The sequence below is a fragment of the Lithobates pipiens genome, unplaced genomic scaffold, assembly GCF_037356315.1.
Source record: "Lithobates pipiens isolate NorthernLeopardFrog02 unplaced genomic scaffold, aLitPip1_a1.2 Scaffold_16, whole genome shotgun sequence".
Taxonomy (NCBI): domain Eukaryota; kingdom Metazoa; phylum Chordata; class Amphibia; order Anura; family Ranidae; genus Lithobates; species Lithobates pipiens.
In genome coordinates, this window is record NW_027507748.1 from 202,843,901 (window position 1) to 202,862,383 (window position 18,483).

Genomic DNA, 18,483 nt, shown 5'->3' on the forward strand with positions numbered 1-18,483 from the left:
GATAAAGAAAATACTGTCATCACTGACAAACCATTCTTTCGGAAGCAAAAGAAACATGCCAGACCATTCTGTTTTTAAAGTGGTGGAAACAAAAATACTCCATCTGTGTTTTAGTTTCTCCTGTTACTGCGCTGAACAAGACTGTGAGGTGCTGTTAAAACTTTGCTCGGCTTACCAAAAGGACATCCAAAAGAATCAAGATAGCCAATATAAGGCATCAAGAAATGTTACAATTTGAGAGAAAAGAATTGCAAAATTATTTTTCTTTAGAATAGGACATTGGCAAACAGGCATATTAATTATTACTACTTGATTTCTACAAGTAGTTTACATTGGATTTTGACAAACATGTTCACAATTTGTTGAAGGAATAGTGATTAAAATGTTGCTGAAATCTTTGATTTGTCAAGGTAGGACTATATTTTCAGGGATCATTTCTGTAGAATGCAAAGGAAGAAATGTGCTTGAAAGTGTCCATACTCACCTTCCACGATGATGAATTTTAGGGTTCTTGTCTCATTAGGACTGCTGTTGGCAGTGCTGCTCTCTGCAGATGCTGCCACCATTTGATGACTTGGTCATCTTTCCTGATGGGAAGATGGCTGGCGGGAACTCATTCAGAGTGGTTGTTTGAATGCTAAATGTCTATTTTTGTTTTAAAAACAGCTGAGTTTGCAAGTTTGTGTTTATGTCTATTTTGAAAACTATGTTTTTTTTTTTTTTTGTATTTGTCAGATGGAAAGGAAAAAAATGACATTATACTTCTATGTGGGAAGATTATTTGCAGTGTGACACGCAGTAGCTGCCAATGTTTTTCCTTTGGCTTCTGCGCTTGGAGGAATTGCAAAACTGAAACAACGCTCACGGAACCCAAGGAAAAATTATGGTGCTTTATATGTTAAAAAGATAAAGAAAATACTGTCATCACTGACAAACCATTCTTTCGGAAGCAAAAGAAACATGCCAGACCATTCTGTTTTTAAAGTGGTGGAAACAAAAATACTCCATCTGTGTTTTAGTTTCTCCTGTTACTGCGCTGAACAAGACTGTGAGGTGCTGTTAAAACTTTGCTCGGCTTACCAAAAGGACATCCAAAAGAATCAAGATAGCCAATATAAGGCATCAAGAAATGTTACAATTTGAGAGAAAAGAATTGCAAAATTATTTTTCTTTAGAATAGGACATTGGCAAACAGGCATATTAATTATTACTACTTGATTTCTACAAGTAGTTTACATTGGATTTTGACAAACATGTTCACAATTTGTTGAAGGAATAGTGATTAAAATGTTGCTGAAATCTTTGATTTGTCAAGGTAGGACTATATTTTCAGGGATCATTTCTGTAGAATGCAAAGGAAGAAATGTGCTTGAAAGTGTCCATACTCACCTTCCACGATGATGAATTTTAGGGTTCTTGTCTCATTAGGACTGCTGTTGGCAGTGCTGCTCTCTGCAGATGCTGCCACCATTTGATGACTTGGTCATCTTTCCTGATGGGAAGATGGCTGGCGGGAACTCATTCAGAGTGGTTGTTTGAATGCTAAATGTCTATTTTTGTTTTAAAAACAGCTGAGTTTGCAAGTTTGTGTTTATGTCTATTTTGAAAACTATGTTTTTTTTTTTTTTTGTATTTGTCAGATGGAAAGGAAAAAAATGACATTATACTTCTATGTGGGAAGATTATTTGCAGTGTGACACGCAGTAGCTGCCAATGTTTTTCCTTTGGCTTCTGCGCTTGGAGGAATTGCAAAACTGAAACAACGCTCACGGAACCCAAGGAAAAATTATGGTGCTTTATATGTTAAAAAGATAAAGAAAATACTGTCATCACTGACAAACCATTCTTTCGGAAGCAAAAGAAACATGCCAGACCATTCTGTTTTTAAAGTGGTGGAAACAAAAATACTCCATCTGTGTTTTAGTTTCTCCTGTTACTGCGCTGAACAAGACTGTGAGGTGCTGTTAAAACTTTGCTCGGCTTACCAAAAGGACATCCAAAAGAATCAAGATAGCCAATATAAGGCATCAAGAAATGTTACAATTTGAGAGAAAAGAATTGCAAAATTATTTTTCTTTAGAATAGGACATTGGCAAACAGGCATATTAATTATTACTACTTGATTTCTACAAGTAGTTTACATTGGATTTTGACAAACATGTTCACAATTTGTTGAAGGAATAGTGATTAAAATGTTGCTGAAATCTTTGATTTGTCAAGTTAGGACTATATTTTCAGGGATCATTTCTGTAGAATGCAAAGGGAGAAATGTGCTCGAAAGTGTCCATACTCACCTTCCACGATGATGAATTTTAGGGTTCTTGTCTCATTAGGACTGCTGTTGGCAGTGCTGCTCTCTGCAGATGCTGCCACCATTTGATGACTTGGTCATCTTTCCTGATGGGAAGATGGCTGGCGGGAACTCATTCAGAGTGGTTGTTTGAATGCTAAATGTCTATTTTTGTTTTAAAAACAGCTGAGTTTGCAAGTTTGTGTTTATGTCTATTTTGAAAACTATGTTTTTTTTTTTTTTGTATTTGTCAGATGGAAAGGAAAAAAATGACATTATACTTCTATGTGGGAAGATTATTTGCAGTGTGACACGCAGTAGCTGCCAATGTTTTTCCTTTGGCTTCTGCGCTTGGAGGAATTGCAAAACTGAAACAACGCTCACGGAACCCAAGGAAAAATTATGGTGCTTTATATGTTAAAAAGATAAAGAAAATACTGTCATCACTGACAAACCATTCTTTCGGAAGCAAAAGAAACATGCCAGACCATTCTGTTTTTAAAGTGGTGGAAACAAAAATACTCCATCTGTGTTTTAGTTTCTCCTGTTACTGCGCTGAACAAGACTGTGAGGTGCTGTTAAAACTTTGCTCGGCTTACCAAAAGGACATCCAAAAGAATCAAGATAGCCAATATAAGGCATCAAGAAATGTTACAATTTGAGAGAAAAGAATTGCAAAATTATTTTTCTTTAGAATAGGACATTGGCAAACAGGCATATTAATTATTACTACTTGATTTCTACAAGTAGTTTACATTGGATTTTGACAAACATGTTCACAATTTGTTGAAGGAATAGTGATTAAAATGTTGCTGAAATCTTTGATTTGTCAAGGTAGGACTATATTTTCAGGGATCATTTCTGTAGAATGCAAAGGAAGAAATGTGCTTGAAAGTGTCCATACTCACCTTCCACGATGATGAATTTTAGGGTTCTTGTCTCATTAGGACTGCTGTTGGCAGTGCTGCTCTCTGCAGATGCTGCCACCATTTGATGACTTGTTCATCTTTCCTGATGGGAAGGTGGCTGGCGGGAACTCATTCAGAGTGGTTGTTTGAATGCTAAATGTCTATTTTTGTTTTAAAAACAGCTGAGTTTGTAAGTTTGTGTTTTTGTCTATTTTGAAAACTATGCTTTTTTTTTTTTTTTGTATTTGTCAGATAGAAAGGAAAAAAATGACATTATACTTCTATGTGGGAAGATTATTTGCAGTGTGACACGCAGTAGCTGCCAATGTTTTTCCTTTGGCTTCTGCGCTTGGAGGAATTGCAAAACTGAAACAACGCTCACGGAACCCAAAGAAAAATTATGGTGCTTTATATGTTAAAAAGATAAAGAAAATACTGTCATCACTGACAAACCATTCTTTCGGAAGCAAAAGAAACATGCCAGATCATTCTGTTTTTAAAGTGGTGGAAACAAAAATACTCCATCTGTGTTTTAGTTTCTCCTGTTACTGCGCTGAACAAGACTGTGAGGTGCTGCTAAAACTTTGCTCGGCTTACCAAAAGGACATCCAAAAGAATCAAGATAGCCAATATAAGGCATCAAGAAATGTTACAATTTGAGAGAAAAGAATTGCAAAATTATTTTTCTTTAGAATAGGACATTGGCAAACAGGCATATTAATTATTACTACTTGATTTCTACAAGTAGTTTACATTGGATTTTGACAAACATGTTCACAATTTGTTGAAGGAATAGTGATTAAAATGTTGCTGAAATCTTTGATTTGTCAAGTTAGGACTATATTTTCAGGGATCATTTCTGTAGAATGCAAAGGGAGAAATGTGCTCGAAAGTGTCCATACTCACCTTCCACGATGATGAATTTTAGGGTTCTTGTCTCATTAGGACTGCTGTTGGCAGTGCTGCTCTCTGCAGATGCTGCCACCATTTGATGACTTGGTCATCTTTCCTGATGGGAAGATGGCTGGCGGGAACTCATTCAGAGTGGTTGTTTGAATGCTAAATGTCTATTTTTGTTTTAAAAACAGCTGAGTTTGCAAGTTTGTGTTTATGTCTATTTTGAAAACTATGTTTTTTTTTTTTTTGTATTTGTCAGATGGAAAGGAAAAAAATGACATTATACTTCTATGTGGGAAGATTATTTGCAGTGTGACACGCAGTAGCTGCCAATGTTTTTCCTTTGGCTTCTGCGCTTGGAGGAATTGCAAAACTGAAACAACGCTCACGGAACCCAAGGAAAAATTATGGTGCTTTATATGTTAAAAAGATAAAGAAAATACTGTCATCACTGACAAACCATTCTTTCGGAAGCAAAAGAAACATGCCAGACCATTCTGTTTTTAAAGTGGTGGAAACAAAAATACTCCATCTGTGTTTTAGTTTCTCCTGTTACTGCGCTGAACAAGACTGTGAGGTGCTGTTAAAACTTTGCTCGGCTTACCAAAAGGACATCCAAAAGAATCAAGATAGCCAATATAAGGCATCAAGAAATGTTACAATTTGAGAGAAAAGAATTGCAAAATTATTTTTCTTTAGAATAGGACATTGGCAAACAGGCATATTAATTATTACTACTTGATTTCTACAAGTAGTTTACATTGGATTTTGACAAACATGTTCACAATTTGTTGAAGGAATAGTGATTAAAATGTTGCTGAAATCTTTGATTTGTCAAGGTAGGACTATATTTTCAGGGATCATTTCTGTAGAATGCAAAGGAAGAAATGTGCTTGAAAGTGTCCATACTCACCTTCCACGATGATGAATTTTAGGGTTCTTGTCTCATTAGGACTGCTGTTGGCAGTGCTGCTCTCTGCAGATGCTGCCACCATTTGATGACTTGGTCATCTTTCCTGATGGGAAGGTGGCTGGCGGGAACTCATTCAGAGTGGTTGTTTGAATGCTAAATGTCTAGTTTTGTTTTAAAAACAGCTGAGTTTGTAAGTTTGTGTTTTTGTCTATTTTGAAAACTATGCTTTTTTTTTTTTTTTGTATTTGTCAGATGGAAAGGAAAAAAATGACATTATACTTCTATGTGGGAAGATTATTTGCAGTGTGACACGCAGTAGCTGCCAATGTTTTTCCTTTGGCTTCTGCGCTTGGAGGAATTGCAAAACTGAAACAACGCTCACGGAACCCAAGGAAAAATTATGGTGCTTTATATGTTAAAAAGATAAAGAAAATACTGTCATCACTGACAAACCATTCTTTCGGAAGCAAAAGAAACATGCCAGACCATTCTGTTTTTAAAGTGGTGGAAACAAAAATACTCCATCTGTGTTTTAGTTTCTCCTGTTACTGCGCTGAACAAGACTGTGAGGTGCTGTTAAAACTTTGCTCGGCTTACCAAAAGGACATCCAAAAGAATCAAGATAGCCAATATAAGGCATCAAGAAATGTTACAATTTGAGAGAAAAGAATTGCAAAATTATTTTTCTTTAGAATAGGACATTGGCAAACAGGCATATTAATTATTACTACTTGATTTCTACAAGTAGTTTACATTGGATTTTGACAAACATGTTCACAATTTGTTGAAGGAATAGTGATTAAAATGTTGCTGAAATCTTTGATTTGTCAAGGTAGGACTATATTTTCAGGGATCATTTCTGTAGAATGCAAAGGGAGAAAAGTGCTCGAAAGTGTCCATACTCACCTTCCACGATGATGAATTTTAGGGTTCTTGTCTCATTAGGACTGCTGTTGGCAGTGCTGCTCTCTGCAGATGCTGCCACCATTTGATGACTTGGTCATCTTTCCTGATGGGAAGGTGGCTGGCGGGAACTCATTCAGAGTGGTTGTTTGAATGCTAAATGTCTATTTTTGTTTTAAAAACAGCTGAGTTTGTAAGTTTGTGTTTTTGTCTATTTTGAAAACTATGCTTTTTTTTTTTTTTTGTATTTGTCAGATGGAAAGGAAAAAAATGACATTATACTTCTATGTGGGAAGATTATTTGCAGTGTGACACGCAGTAGCTGCCAATGTTTTTCCTTTGGCTTCTGCGCTTGGAGGAATTGCAAAACTGAAACAACGCTCACGGAACCCAAGGAAAAATTATGGTGCTTTATATGTTAAAAAGATAAAGAAAATACTGTCATCACTGACAAACCATTCTTTCGGAAGCAAAAGAAACATGCCAGACCATTCTGTTTTTAAAGTGGTGGAAACAAAAATACTCCATCTGTGTTTTAGTTTCTCCTGTTACTGCGCTGAACAAGACTGTGAGGTGCTGTTAAAACTTTGCTCGGCTTACCAAAAGGACATCCAAAAGAATCAAGATAGCCAATATAAGGCATCAAGAAATGTTACAATTTGAGAGAAAAGAATTGCAAAATTTTTTTTCTTTAGAATAGGACATTGGCAAACAGGCATATTAATTATTGCTACTTGAATTCTACAAGTAGTTTACATTGGATTTTGACAAACATGTTCACAATTTGTTGAAGGAATAGTGATTAAAATGTTGCTGAAATCTTTGATTTGTCAAGGTAGGACTATATTTTCAGGGATCATTTCTGTAGAATGCAAAGGGAGAAATGTGCTCGAAAGTGTCCATACTCACCTTCCACGATGATGAATTTTAGGGTTTTTGTCTCATTAGGACTGCTGTTGGCAGTGCTGCTCTCTGCAGATGCTGCCACCATTTGATGACTTGGTCATCTTTCCTGATGGGAAGATGGCTGGTGGGAACTCATTCAGAGTGGTTGTTTGAATGCTAAATGTCTATTTTTGTTTTAAAAACAGCTGAGTTTGCAAGTTTGTGTTTTTGTCTATTTTGAAAACTATGCTTTTTTTTTTTTTGTATTTGTCAGATAGAAAGGAAAAAAATGACATTATACTTCTATGTGGGAAGATTATTTGCAGTGTGACACGCAGTAGCTGCCAATGTTTTTCCTTTGGCTTCTGCGCTTGGAGGAATTGCAAAACTGAAACAACGCTCACGGAACCCAAAGAAAAATTATGGTGCTTTATATGTTAAAAAGATAAAGAAAATACTGTCATCACTGACAAACCATTCTTTCGGAAGCAAAAGAAACATGCCAGATCATTCTGTTTTTAAAGTGGTGGAAACAAAAATACTCCATCTGTGTTTTAGTTTCTCCTGTTACTGCGCTGAACAAGACTGTGAGGTGCTGTTAAAACTTTGCTCGGCTTACCAAAAGGACATCCAAAAGAATCAAGATAGCCAATATAAGGCATCAAGAAATGTTACAATTTGAGAGAAAAGAATTGCAAAATTATTTTTCTTTAGAATAGGACATTGGCAAACAGGCATATTAATTATTACTACTTGATTTCTACAAGTAGTTTACATTGGATTTTGACAAACATGTTCACAATTTGTTGAAGGAATAGTGATTAAAATGTTGCTGAAATCTGTGATTTGTCAAGGTAGGACTATATTTTCAGGGATCATTTCTGTAGAATGCAAAGGGAGAAATGTGCTCGAAAGTGTCCATACTCACCTTCCACGATGATGAATTTTAGGGTTCTTGTCTCATTAGGACTGCTGTTGGCAGTGCTGCTCTCTGCAGATGCTGCCACCATTTGATGACTTGGTCATCTTTCATGATGGGAACATGGCTGGCGGGAACTCATTCAGAGTGGTTGTTTGAATGCTAAATGTCTATTTTTGTTTTAAAAACAGCTGAGTTTGCAAGTTTGTGTTTTTGTCTATTTTGAAAACTATGGTTTTTTTTTTTTTTTTTCGTATTTGTCAGATGGAAAGGAAAAAAATGACATTATACTTCTATGTGGGAAGATTATTTGCAGTGTGACACGCAGTAGCTGCCAATGTTTTTCCTTTGGCTTCTGCGCTTGGAGGAATTGCAAAACTGAAACAACGCTCACGGAACCCAAGGAAAAATTATGGTGCTTTATATGTTAAAAAGATAAAGAAAATACTGTCATCACTGACAAACCATTCTTTCGGAAGCAAAAGAAACATGCCAGACCATTCTGTTTTTAAAGTGGTGGAAACAAAAATACTCCATCTGTGTTTTAGTTTCTCCTGTTACTGCGCTGAACAAGACTGTGAGGTGCTGTTAAAACTTTGCTCGGCTTACCAAAAGGACATCCAAAAGAATCAAGATAGCCAATATAAGGCATCAAGAAATGTTACAATTTGAGAGAAAAGAATTGCAAAATTATTTTTCTTTAGAATAGGACATTGGAAAACAGGCATATTAATTATTACTACTTGATTTCTACAAGTAGTTTACATTGGATTTTGACAAACATGTTCACAATTTGTTGAAGGAATAGTGATTAAAATGTTGCTTAAATCTTTGATTTGTCAAGGTAGGACTATATTTTCAGGGATCGTTTCTGTAGAATGCAAAGGGAGAAATGTGCTAGAAAGTGTCCATACTCACCTTCGACGATGATGAATTTTAGGGTTCTTGTCTCATTAGGACTGCTGTTGGCAGTGCTGCTTTCTGCAGATGCTGCCACCATTTGATGACTTGGTCATCTTTCCTGATGGGAAGATGGCTGGCGGGAACTCATTCAGAGTGGTTGTTTGAATGCTAAATGTCTATTTTTGTTTTAAAAACAGCTGAGTTTGCAAGTTTGTGTTTTTGTCTATTTTGAAAACTATGGTTTTTTTTTTTTTTTATTTGTCAGATGGAAAGGAAAAAAATGACATTATACTTCTATGTGGGAAGATTATTTGCAGTGTGACACGCAGTAGCTGCCAATGTTTTTCCTTTGGCTTCTGCGCTTGGAGGAATTGCAAAACTGAAACAACGCTCACGGAACCCAAGGAAAAATTATGGTGCTTTATATGTTAAAAAGATAAAGAAAATACTGTCATCACTGACAAACCATTCTTTCGGAAGCAAAAGAAACATGCCAGACCATTCTGTTTTTAAAGTGGTGGAAACAAAAATACTCCATCTGTGTTTTAGTTTCTCCTGTTACTGCGCTGAACAAGACTGTGAGGTGCTGTTAAAACTTTGCTCGGCTTACCAAAAGGACATCCAAAAGAATCAAGATAGCCAATATAAGGCATCAAGAAATGTTACAATTTGAGAGAAAAGAATTGCAAAATTATTTTTCTTTAGAATAGGACATTGGCAAACAGGCATATTAATTATTACTACTTGATTTCTACAAGTAGTTTACATTGGATTTTGACAAACATGTTCACAATTTGTTGAAGGAATAGTGATTAAAATGTTGCTGAAATCTTTGATTTGTCAAGGTAGGATTATATTTTCAGGGATCATTTCTGTAGAATGCAAAGGGAGAAATGTGCTCGAAAGTGTCCATACTCACCTTCCACGATGATGAATTTTAGGGTTCTTGTCTCATTAGGACTGCTGTTGGCAGTGCTGCTCTCTGCAGATGCTGCCACCATTTGATGACTTGGTCATCTTTCCTGATGGGAAGATGGCTGGCGGGAACTCATTCAGAGTGGTTGTTTGAATGCTAAATGTCTATTTTTGTTTTAAAAACAGCTGAGTTTGTAAGTTTGTGTTTTTGTCTATTTTGAAAACTATGCTTTTTTTTTTTTTTTTTTTTATTTGTCAGATGGAAAGGAAAAAAATGACATTATACTTCTATGTGGGAAGATTATTTGCAGTGTGACAGGCAGTAGCTGCCAATGTTTTTCCTTTGGCTTCTGCGCTTGGAGGAATTGCAAAACTGAAACAACGCTCACGGAACCCAAGGAAAAATTATGGTGCTTTATATGTTAAAAAGATAAAGAAAATACTGTCATCACTGACAAACCATTCTTTCGGAAGCAAAAGAAACATGCCAGACCATTCTGTTTTTAAAGTGGTGGAAACAAAAATACTCCATCTGTGTTTTAGTTTCTCCTGTTACTGCGCTGAACAAGACTGTGAGGTGCTGTTAAAACTTTGCTCGGCTTACCAAAAGGACATCCAAAAGAATCAAGATAGCCAATATAAGGCATCAAGAAATGTTACAATTTGAGAGAAAAGAATTGCAAAATTATTTTTCTTTAGAATAGGACATTGGCAAACAGGCATATTAATTATTACTACTTGATTTCTACAAGTAGTTTACATTGGATTTTGACAAACATGTTCACAATTTGTTGAAGGAATAGTGATTAAAATGTTGCTGAAATCTTTGATTTGTCAAGGTAGGACTATATTTTCAGGGATCATTTCTGTAGAATGCAAAGGGAGAAATGTGCTCGAAAGTGTCCATGCTCACCTTCCACGATGATGAATTTTAGGGTTCTTGTCTCATTAGGACTGCTGTTGGCAGTGCTGCTCTCTGCAGATGCTGCCACCATTTGATGACTTGGTCATCTTTCCTGATGGGAAGATGGCTGGCGGGAACTCATTCAGAGTGGTTGTTTGAATGCTAAATGTCTATTTTTGTTTTAAAAACAGCTGAGTTTGCAAGTTTGTGTTTTTGTCTATTTTGAAAACTATGCTTTTTTTTTTTTTTGTATTTGTCAGATGGAAAGGAAAAAAATTACATTATACTTCTATGTGGGAGGATTATTTGCAGTGTGACACGCAGTAGCTGCCAATGTTTTTCCTTTGGCTTCTGCGCTTGGAGGAATTGCAAAACTGAAACAACGCTCACGGAACCCAAGGAAAAATTATGGTGCTTTATATGTTAAAAAGATAAAGAAAATACTGTCATCACTGACAAACCATTCTTTCGGAAGCAAAAGAAACATGCCAGACCATTCTGTTTTTAAAGTGGTGGAAACAAAAATACTCCATCTGTGTTTTAGTTTCTCCTGTTACTGCACTGAACAAGACTGTGAGGTGCTGTTAAAACTTTGCTCGGCTTACCAAAAGGACATCCAAAAGAATCAAGATAGCCAATATAAGGCATCAAGAAATGTTACAATTTGAGAGAAAAGAATTGCAAAATTATTTTTCTTTAGAATAGGACATTGGCAAACAGGCATATTAATTATTACTACTTGATTTCTACAAGTAGTTTACATTGGATTTTGACAAACATGTTCACAATTTGTTGAAGGAATAGTGATTAAAATGTTGCTGAAATCGTTGATTTGTCAAGGTAGGACTATATTTTCAGGGATCATTTCTGTAGAATGCAAAGGGAGAAATGTGCTTGAAAGTGTCCATACTCACCTTCCATGATGATGAATTTTAGGGTTCTTGTCTCATTAGGACTGCTGTTGGCAGTGCTGCTCTCTGCAGATGCTGCCACCATTTGATGACTTGGTCATCTTTCCTGATGGGAAGATGGCTGGCGGGGAACTCATTCAGAGTGGTTGTTTGAATGCTAAATGTCTATTTTTGTTTTAAAAACAGCTGAGTTTGCAAGTTTGTGTTTTTGTCTATTTTGAAAACTATGCTTTTTTTTTTTTTTTTGTATTTGTCAGATGGAAAGGAAAAAAATGACATTATACTTCTATGTGGGAAGATTATTTGCAGTGTGACACGCAGTAGCTGCCAATGTTTTTCCTTTGGCTTCTGCGCTTGGAGGAATTGCAAAACTGAAACAACGCTCACGGAACCCAAGGAAAAATTATGGTGCTTTATATGTTAAAAAGATAAAGAAAATACTGTCATCACTGACAAACCATTCTTTCGGAAGCAAAAGAAACATGCCAGACCATTCTGTTTTTAAAGTGGTGGAAACAAAAATACTCCATCTGTGTTTTAGTTTCTCCTGTTACTGCGCTGAACAAGACTGTGAGGTGCTGTTAAAACTTTGCTCGGCTTACCAAAAGGACATCCAAAAGAATCAAGATAGCCAATATAAGGCATCAAGAAATGTTACAATTTGAGAGAAAAGAATTGCAAAATTATTTTTCTTTAGAATAGGACATTGGCAAACAGGCATATTAATTATTACTACTTGATTTCTACAAGTAGTTTACATTGGATTTTGACAAACATGTTCACAATTTGTTGAAGGAATAGTGATTAAAATGTTGCTGAAATCTTTGATTTGTCAAGGTGGGACTATATTTTCAGGGATCATTTCTGTAGAATGCAAAGGGAGAAATGTGCTCGAAAGTGTCCATACTCACCTTCCACGATGATGAATTTTAGGGTTCTTGTCTCATTAGGACTGCTGTTGGCAGTGCTGCTCTCTGCAGATGCTGCCACCATTTGATGACTTGGTCATCTTTCCTGATGGGAAGATGGCTGGTGGGAACTCATTCAGAGTGGTTGTTTGAATGCTAAATGTCTATTTTTGTTTTAAAAACAGCTGAGTTTGCAAGTTTGTGTTTTTGTCTATTTTGAAAACTATGCTTTTTTTTTTTTTGTATTTGTCAGATAGAAAGGAAAAAAATGACATTATACTTCTATGTGGGAAGATTATTTGCAGTGTGACACGCAGTAGCTGCCAATGTTTTTCCTTTGGCTTCTGCGCTTGGAGGAATTGCAAAACTGAAACAACGCTCACGGAACCCAAGGAAAAATTATGGTGCTTTATATGTTAATAAGATAAAGAAAATACTGTCATCACTGACAAACCATTCTTTCGGAAGCAAAAGAAACATGCCAGACCATTCTGTTTTTAAAGTTGTGGAAACAAAAATACTCCATCTGTGTTTTAGTTTCTCCTGTTACTGCGCTGAACAAGACTGTGAGGTGCTGTTAAAACTTTGCTCGGCTTACCAAAAGGACATCCAAAAGAATCAAGATAGCCAATATAAGGCATCAAGAAATGTTACAATTTGAGAGAAAAGAATTGCAAAATTATTTTTCTTTAGAATAGGACATTGGCAAACAGGCATATTAATTATTGCTACTTGATTTCTACAAGTAGTTTACATTGGATTTTGACAAACATGTTCACAATTTGTTGAAGGAATAGTGATTAAAATGTTGCTGAAATCTTTGATTTGTCAAGGTAGGACTATATTTTCAGGGATCATTTCTGCAGAATGCAAAGGGAGAAATGTGCCCGAAAGTGTCCATACTCACCTTCCACGATGATGAATTTTAGGGTTTTTGTCTCATTAGGACTGCTGTTGGCAGTGCTGCTCTCTGCAGATGCTGCCACCATTTGATGACTTGGTCATCTTTCCTGATGGGAAGATGGCTGGTGGGAACTCATTCAGAGTGGTTGTTTGAATGCTAAATGTCTATTTTTGTTTTAAAAACAGCTGAGTTTGCAAGTTTGTGTTTTTGTCTATTTTGAAAACTATGCTTTTTTTTTTTTTGTATTTGTCAGATAGAAAGGAAAAAAATGACATTATACTTCTATGTGGGAAGATTATTTGCAGTGTGACACGCAGTAGCTGCCAATGTTTTTCCTTTGGCTTCTGCGCTTGGAGGAATTGCAAAACTGAAACAACGCTCACGGAACCCAAAGAAAAATTATGGTGCTTTATATGTTAAAAAGATAAAGAAAATACTGTCATCACTGACAAACCATTCTTTCGGAAGCAAAAGAAACATGCCAGACCATTCTGTTTTTAAAGTGGTGGAAACAAAAATACTCCATCTGTGTTTTAGTTTCTCCTGTTACTGCGCTGAACAAGACTGTGAGGTGCTGTTAAAACTTTGCTCGGCTTACCAAAAGGACATCCAAAAGAATCAAGATAGCCAATATAAGGCATCAAGAAATGTTACAATTTGAGAGAAAAGAATTGCAAAATTATTTTTCTTTAGAATAGGACATTGGCAAACAGGCATATTAATTATTACTACTTGATTTCTACAAGTAGTTTACATTGGATTTTGACAAACATGTTCACAATTTGTTGAAGGAATAGTGATTAAAATGTTGCTGAAATCTTTGATTTGTCAAGGTAGGACTATATTTTCAGGGATCATTTCTGTAGAATGCAAAGGGAAGAAATGTGCTCGAAAGTGTCCATACTCACCTTCCACGATGATGAATTTTAGGGTTCTTGTCTCATTAGGACAGCTGTTGGCAGTGCTGTTCTCTGCAGATGCTGCCACCATTTGATGACTTGGTCATCTTTCCTGATGGGAAGATGGCTGGCGGGAACTCATTCAGAGTGGTTGTTTGAATGCTAAATGTCTATTTTTGTTTTAAAAACAGCTGAGTTTGCAAGTTTGTGTTTTTGTCTATTTTGAAAACTATGCTTTTTTTTTTTTTTTGTATTTGTCAGATGGAAAGGAAAAAAATGACATTATACTTCTATGTGGGAAGATTATTTGCAGTGTGACAGTCAGTAGCTGCCAATGTTTTTCCTTTGGCTTCTGCGCTTGGAGGAATTGCAAAACTGAAACAACGCTCACGGAACCCAAGGAAAAATTATGGTGCTTTATATGTTAAAAAGATAAAGAAAATACTGTCATCACTGACAAACCATTCTTTCGGAAGCAAAAGAAACATGCCAGACCATTCTGTTTTTAAAGTGGTGGAAACAAAAATACTCCATCTGTGTTTTAGTTTCTCCTGTTACTGCGCTGAACAAGACTGTGAGGTGCTGTTAAAACTTTGCTCGGCTTACCAAAAGGACATCCAAAAGAATCAAGATAGCCAATATAAGGCATCAAGAAATGTTACAATTTGAGAGAAAAGAATTGCAAAATTATTTTTCTTTAGAATAGGACATTGGCAAACAGGCATATTAATTATTACTACTTGATTTCTACAAGTAGTTTACATTGGATTTTGACAAACATGTTCACAATTTGTTGAAGGAATAGTGATTAAAATGTTGCTTAAATCTTTGATTTGTCAAGGTAGGACTATATTTTCAGGGATCGTTTCTGTAGAATGCAAAGGGAGAAATGTGCTAGAAAGTGTCCATACTCACCTTCCACGATGATGAATTTTAGGGTTCTTGTCTCATTAGGACTGCTGTTGGCAGTGCTGCTTTCTGCAGATGCTGCCACCATTTGATGACTTGGTCATCTTTCCTGATGGGAAGATGGCTGGCGGGAACTCATTCAGAGTGGTTGTTTGAATGCTAAATGTCTATTTTTGTTTTAAAAACAGCTGAGTTTGCAAGTTTGTGTTTTTGTCTATTTTGAAAACTATGGTTTTTTTTTTTTTTTATTTGTCAGATGGAAAGGAAAAAAATGACATTATACTTCTATGTGGGAAGATTATTTGCAGTGTGACACGCAGTAGCTGCCAATGTTTTTCCTTTGGCTTCTGCGCTTGGAGGAATTGCAAAACTGAAACAACGCTCACGGAACCCAAGGAAAAATTATGGTGCTTTATATGTTAAAAAGATAAAGAAAATACTGTCATCACTGACAAACCATTCTTTCGGAAGCAAAAGAAACATGCCAGACCATTCTGTTTTTAAAGTGGTGGAAACAAAAATACTCCATCTGTGTTTTAGTTTCTCCTGTTACTGCGCTGAACAAGACTGTGAGGTGCTGTTAAAACTTTGCTCGGCTTACCAAAAGGACATCCAAAAGAATCAAGATAGCCAATATAAGGCATCAAGAAATGTTACAATTTGAGAGAAAAGAATTGCAAAATTATTTTTCTTTAGAATAGGACATTGGCAAACAGGCATATTAATTATTACTACTTGATTTCTACAAGTAGTTTACATTGGATTTTGACAAACATGTTCACAATTTGTTGAAGGAATAGTGATTAAAATGTTGCTGAAATCTTTGATTTGTCAAGGTAGGATTATATTTTCAGGGATCATTTCTGTAGAATGCAAAGGGAGAAATGTGCTCGAAAGTGTCCATACTCACCTTCCACGATGATGAATTTTAGGGTTCTTGTCTCATTAGGACTGCTGTTGGCAGTGCTGCTCTCTGCAGATGCTGCCACCATTTGATGACTTGGTCATCTTTCCTGATGGGAAGATGGCTGGCGGGAACTCATTCAGAGTGGTTGTTTGAATGCTAAATGTCTATTTTTGTTTTAAAAACAGCTGAGTTTGTAAGTTTGTGTTTTTGTCTATTTTGAAAACTATGCTTTTTTTTTTTTTTTTTTTTTATTTGTCAGATGGAAAGGAAAAAAATGACATTATACTTCTATGTGGGAAGATTATTTGCAGTGTGACAGGCAGTAGCTGCCAATGTTTTTCCTTTGGCTTCTGCGCTTGGAGGAATTGCAAAACTGAAACAACGCTCACGGAACCCAAGGAAAAATTATGGTGCTTTATATGTTAAAAAGATAAAGAAAATACTGTCATCACTGACAAACCATTCTTTCGGAAGCAAAAGAAACATGCCAGACCATTCTGTTTTTAAAGTGGTGGAAACAAAAATACTCCATCTGTGTTTTAGTTTCTCCTGTTACTGCGCTGAACAAGACTGTGAGGTGCTGTTAAAACTTTGCTCGGCTTACCAAAAGGACATCCAAAAGAATCAAGATAGCCAATATAAGGCATCAAGAAATGTTACAATTTGAGAGAAAAGAATTGCAAAATTATTTTTCTTTAGAATAGGACATTGGCAAACAGGCATATTAATTATTACTACTTGATTTCTACAAGTAGTTTACATTGGATTTTGACAAACATGTTCACAATTTGTTGAAGGAATAGTGATTAAAATGTTGCTGAAATCTTTGATTTGTCAAGGTAGGACTATATTTTCAGGGATCATTTCTGTAGAATGCAAAGGGAGAAATGTGCTCGAAAGTGTCCATGCTCACCTTCCACTATGATGAATTTTAGGGTTCTTGTCTCATTAGGACTGCTGTTGGCAGTGCTGCTCTCTGCAGATGCTGCCACCATTTGATGACTTGGTCATCTTTCCTGATGGGAAGATGGCTGGCGGGAACTCATTCAGAGTGGTTGTTTGAATGCTAAATGTCTATTTTTGTTTTAAAAACAGCTGAGTTTGCAAGTTTGTGTTTTTGTCTATTTTGAAAACTATGCTTTTTTTTTTTTTTTGTATTTGTCAGATGGAAAGGAAAAAAATTACATTATACTTCTATGTGGGAGGATTATTTGCAGTGTGACACGCAGTAGCTGCCAATGTTTTTCCTTTGGCTTCTGCGCTTGGAGGAATTGCAAAACTGAAACAACGCTCACGGAACCCAAGGAAAAATTATGGTGCTTTATATGTTAAAAAGATAAAGAAAATACTGTCATCACTGACAAACCATTCTTTCGGAAGCAAAAGAAACATGCCAGACCATTCTGTTTTTAAAGTGGTGGAAACAAAAATACTCCATCTGTGTTTTAGTTTCTCCTGTTACTGCACTGAACAAGACTGTGAGGTGCTGTTAAAACTTTGCTCGGCTTACCAAAAGGACATCCAAAAGAATCAAGATAGCCAATATAAGGCATCAAGAAATGTTACAATTTGAGAGAAAAGAATTGCAAAATTATTTTTCTTTAGAATAGGACATTGGCAAACAGGCATATTAATTATTACTACTTGATTTCTACAAGTAGTTTACATTGGATTTTGACAAACATGTTCACAATTTGTTGAAGGAATAGTGATTAAAATGTTGCTGAAATCGTTGATTTGTCAAGGTAGGACTATATTTTCAGGGATCATTTCTGTAGAATGCAAAGGGAGAAATGTGCTTGAAAGTGTCCATGCTCACCTTCCATGATGATGAATTTTAGGGTTCTTGTCTCATTAGGACTGCTGTTGGCAGTGCTGCTCTCTGCAGATGCTGCCACCATTTGATGACTTGGTCATCTTTCCTGATGGGAAGATGGCTGGCGGGGAACTCATTCAGAGTGGTTGTTTGAATGCTAAATGTCTATTTTTGTTTTAAAAACAGCTGAGTTTGCAAGTTTGTGTTTTTGTCTATTTTGAAAACTATGCTTTTTTTTTTTTTTTGTATTTGTCAGATGGAAAGGAAAAAAATGACATTATACTTCTATGTGGGAAGATTATTTGCAGTGTGACACGCAGTAGCTGCCAATGTTTTTCCTTTGGCTTCTGCGCTTGGAGGAATTGCAAAACTGAAACAACGCTCACGGAACCCAAGGAAAAATTATGGTGCTTTATATGTTAAAAAGATAAAGAAAATACTGTCATCACTGACAAACCATTCTTTCGGAAGCAAAAGAAACATGCCAGACCATTCTGTTTTTAAAGTGGTGGAAACAAAAATACTCCATCTGTGTTTTAGTTTCTCCTGTTACTGCGCTGAACAAGACTGTGAGGTGCTGTTAAAACTTTGCTCGGCTTACCAAAAGGACATCCAAAAGAATCAAGATAGCCAATATAAGGCATCAAGAAATGTTACAATTTGAGAGAAAAGAATTGCAAAATTATTTTTCTTTAGAATAGGACATTGGCAAACAGGCATATTAATTATTACTACTTGATTTCTACAAGTAGTTTACATTGGATTTTGACAAACATGTTCACAATTTGTTGA

General features: G+C 36.0%; 20 non-coding genes across 20 annotated transcripts; all 20 read left to right on the top strand.

Moving 5' to 3' along the window:
- Window positions 1-412: 412 nt before the first annotated feature.
- On the top strand, window positions 413-627 carry LOC143984827 (small nucleolar RNA U3). The gene has a single exon (XR_013275172.1). It is a non-coding gene; the product is annotated as a small nucleolar RNA U3 (small nucleolar RNA).
- Window positions 628-1,317: 690 nt separating this feature from the next.
- Window positions 1,318-1,532, top strand: LOC143984828 (small nucleolar RNA U3). The gene has a single exon (XR_013275173.1). It is a non-coding gene; the product is annotated as a small nucleolar RNA U3 (small nucleolar RNA).
- Window positions 1,533-2,222: 690 nt separating this feature from the next.
- LOC143984718 (small nucleolar RNA U3) lies at window positions 2,223-2,437 on the top strand. The gene has a single exon (XR_013275077.1). It is a non-coding gene; the product is annotated as a small nucleolar RNA U3 (small nucleolar RNA).
- Window positions 2,438-3,126: 689 nt separating this feature from the next.
- Window positions 3,127-3,341, top strand: LOC143984936 (small nucleolar RNA U3). The gene has a single exon (XR_013275267.1). It is a non-coding gene; the product is annotated as a small nucleolar RNA U3 (small nucleolar RNA).
- Window positions 3,342-4,032: 691 nt separating this feature from the next.
- LOC143984719 (small nucleolar RNA U3) lies at window positions 4,033-4,247 on the top strand. The gene has a single exon (XR_013275078.1). It is a non-coding gene; the product is annotated as a small nucleolar RNA U3 (small nucleolar RNA).
- Window positions 4,248-4,936: 689 nt separating this feature from the next.
- LOC143984941 (small nucleolar RNA U3) lies at window positions 4,937-5,151 on the top strand. The gene has a single exon (XR_013275271.1). It is a non-coding gene; the product is annotated as a small nucleolar RNA U3 (small nucleolar RNA).
- A 691-nt stretch (window positions 5,152-5,842) lies between these two features.
- On the top strand, window positions 5,843-6,057 carry LOC143984955 (small nucleolar RNA U3). Its single transcript, XR_013275283.1, has one exon. It is a non-coding gene; the product is annotated as a small nucleolar RNA U3 (small nucleolar RNA).
- A 691-nt stretch (window positions 6,058-6,748) lies between these two features.
- Window positions 6,749-6,963, top strand: LOC143984974 (small nucleolar RNA U3). Its single transcript, XR_013275300.1, has one exon. It is a non-coding gene; the product is annotated as a small nucleolar RNA U3 (small nucleolar RNA).
- A 689-nt stretch (window positions 6,964-7,652) lies between these two features.
- LOC143985050 (small nucleolar RNA U3) lies at window positions 7,653-7,867 on the top strand. The gene has a single exon (XR_013275363.1). It is a non-coding gene; the product is annotated as a small nucleolar RNA U3 (small nucleolar RNA).
- A 694-nt stretch (window positions 7,868-8,561) lies between these two features.
- On the top strand, window positions 8,562-8,776 carry LOC143985200 (small nucleolar RNA U3). The gene has a single exon (XR_013275493.1). It is a non-coding gene; the product is annotated as a small nucleolar RNA U3 (small nucleolar RNA).
- A 689-nt stretch (window positions 8,777-9,465) lies between these two features.
- Window positions 9,466-9,680, top strand: LOC143986435 (small nucleolar RNA U3). Its single transcript, XR_013276528.1, has one exon. It is a non-coding gene; the product is annotated as a small nucleolar RNA U3 (small nucleolar RNA).
- A 694-nt stretch (window positions 9,681-10,374) lies between these two features.
- On the top strand, window positions 10,375-10,589 carry LOC143984787 (small nucleolar RNA U3). Its single transcript, XR_013275138.1, has one exon. It is a non-coding gene; the product is annotated as a small nucleolar RNA U3 (small nucleolar RNA).
- A 690-nt stretch (window positions 10,590-11,279) lies between these two features.
- On the top strand, window positions 11,280-11,495 carry LOC143985139 (small nucleolar RNA U3). Its single transcript, XR_013275440.1, has one exon. It is a non-coding gene; the product is annotated as a small nucleolar RNA U3 (small nucleolar RNA).
- Window positions 11,496-12,187: 692 nt separating this feature from the next.
- On the top strand, window positions 12,188-12,402 carry LOC143984965 (small nucleolar RNA U3). The gene has a single exon (XR_013275291.1). It is a non-coding gene; the product is annotated as a small nucleolar RNA U3 (small nucleolar RNA).
- A 689-nt stretch (window positions 12,403-13,091) lies between these two features.
- LOC143985065 (small nucleolar RNA U3) lies at window positions 13,092-13,306 on the top strand. The gene has a single exon (XR_013275376.1). It is a non-coding gene; the product is annotated as a small nucleolar RNA U3 (small nucleolar RNA).
- Window positions 13,307-13,995: 689 nt separating this feature from the next.
- Window positions 13,996-14,211, top strand: LOC143984970 (small nucleolar RNA U3). Its single transcript, XR_013275296.1, has one exon. It is a non-coding gene; the product is annotated as a small nucleolar RNA U3 (small nucleolar RNA).
- Window positions 14,212-14,902: 691 nt separating this feature from the next.
- LOC143984987 (small nucleolar RNA U3) lies at window positions 14,903-15,117 on the top strand. Its single transcript, XR_013275310.1, has one exon. It is a non-coding gene; the product is annotated as a small nucleolar RNA U3 (small nucleolar RNA).
- Window positions 15,118-15,806: 689 nt separating this feature from the next.
- Window positions 15,807-16,021, top strand: LOC143986436 (small nucleolar RNA U3). Its single transcript, XR_013276529.1, has one exon. It is a non-coding gene; the product is annotated as a small nucleolar RNA U3 (small nucleolar RNA).
- A 695-nt stretch (window positions 16,022-16,716) lies between these two features.
- On the top strand, window positions 16,717-16,931 carry LOC143985053 (small nucleolar RNA U3). Its single transcript, XR_013275366.1, has one exon. It is a non-coding gene; the product is annotated as a small nucleolar RNA U3 (small nucleolar RNA).
- A 691-nt stretch (window positions 16,932-17,622) lies between these two features.
- Window positions 17,623-17,838, top strand: LOC143985156 (small nucleolar RNA U3). Its single transcript, XR_013275454.1, has one exon. It is a non-coding gene; the product is annotated as a small nucleolar RNA U3 (small nucleolar RNA).
- Window positions 17,839-18,483: the final 645 nt, after the last annotated feature.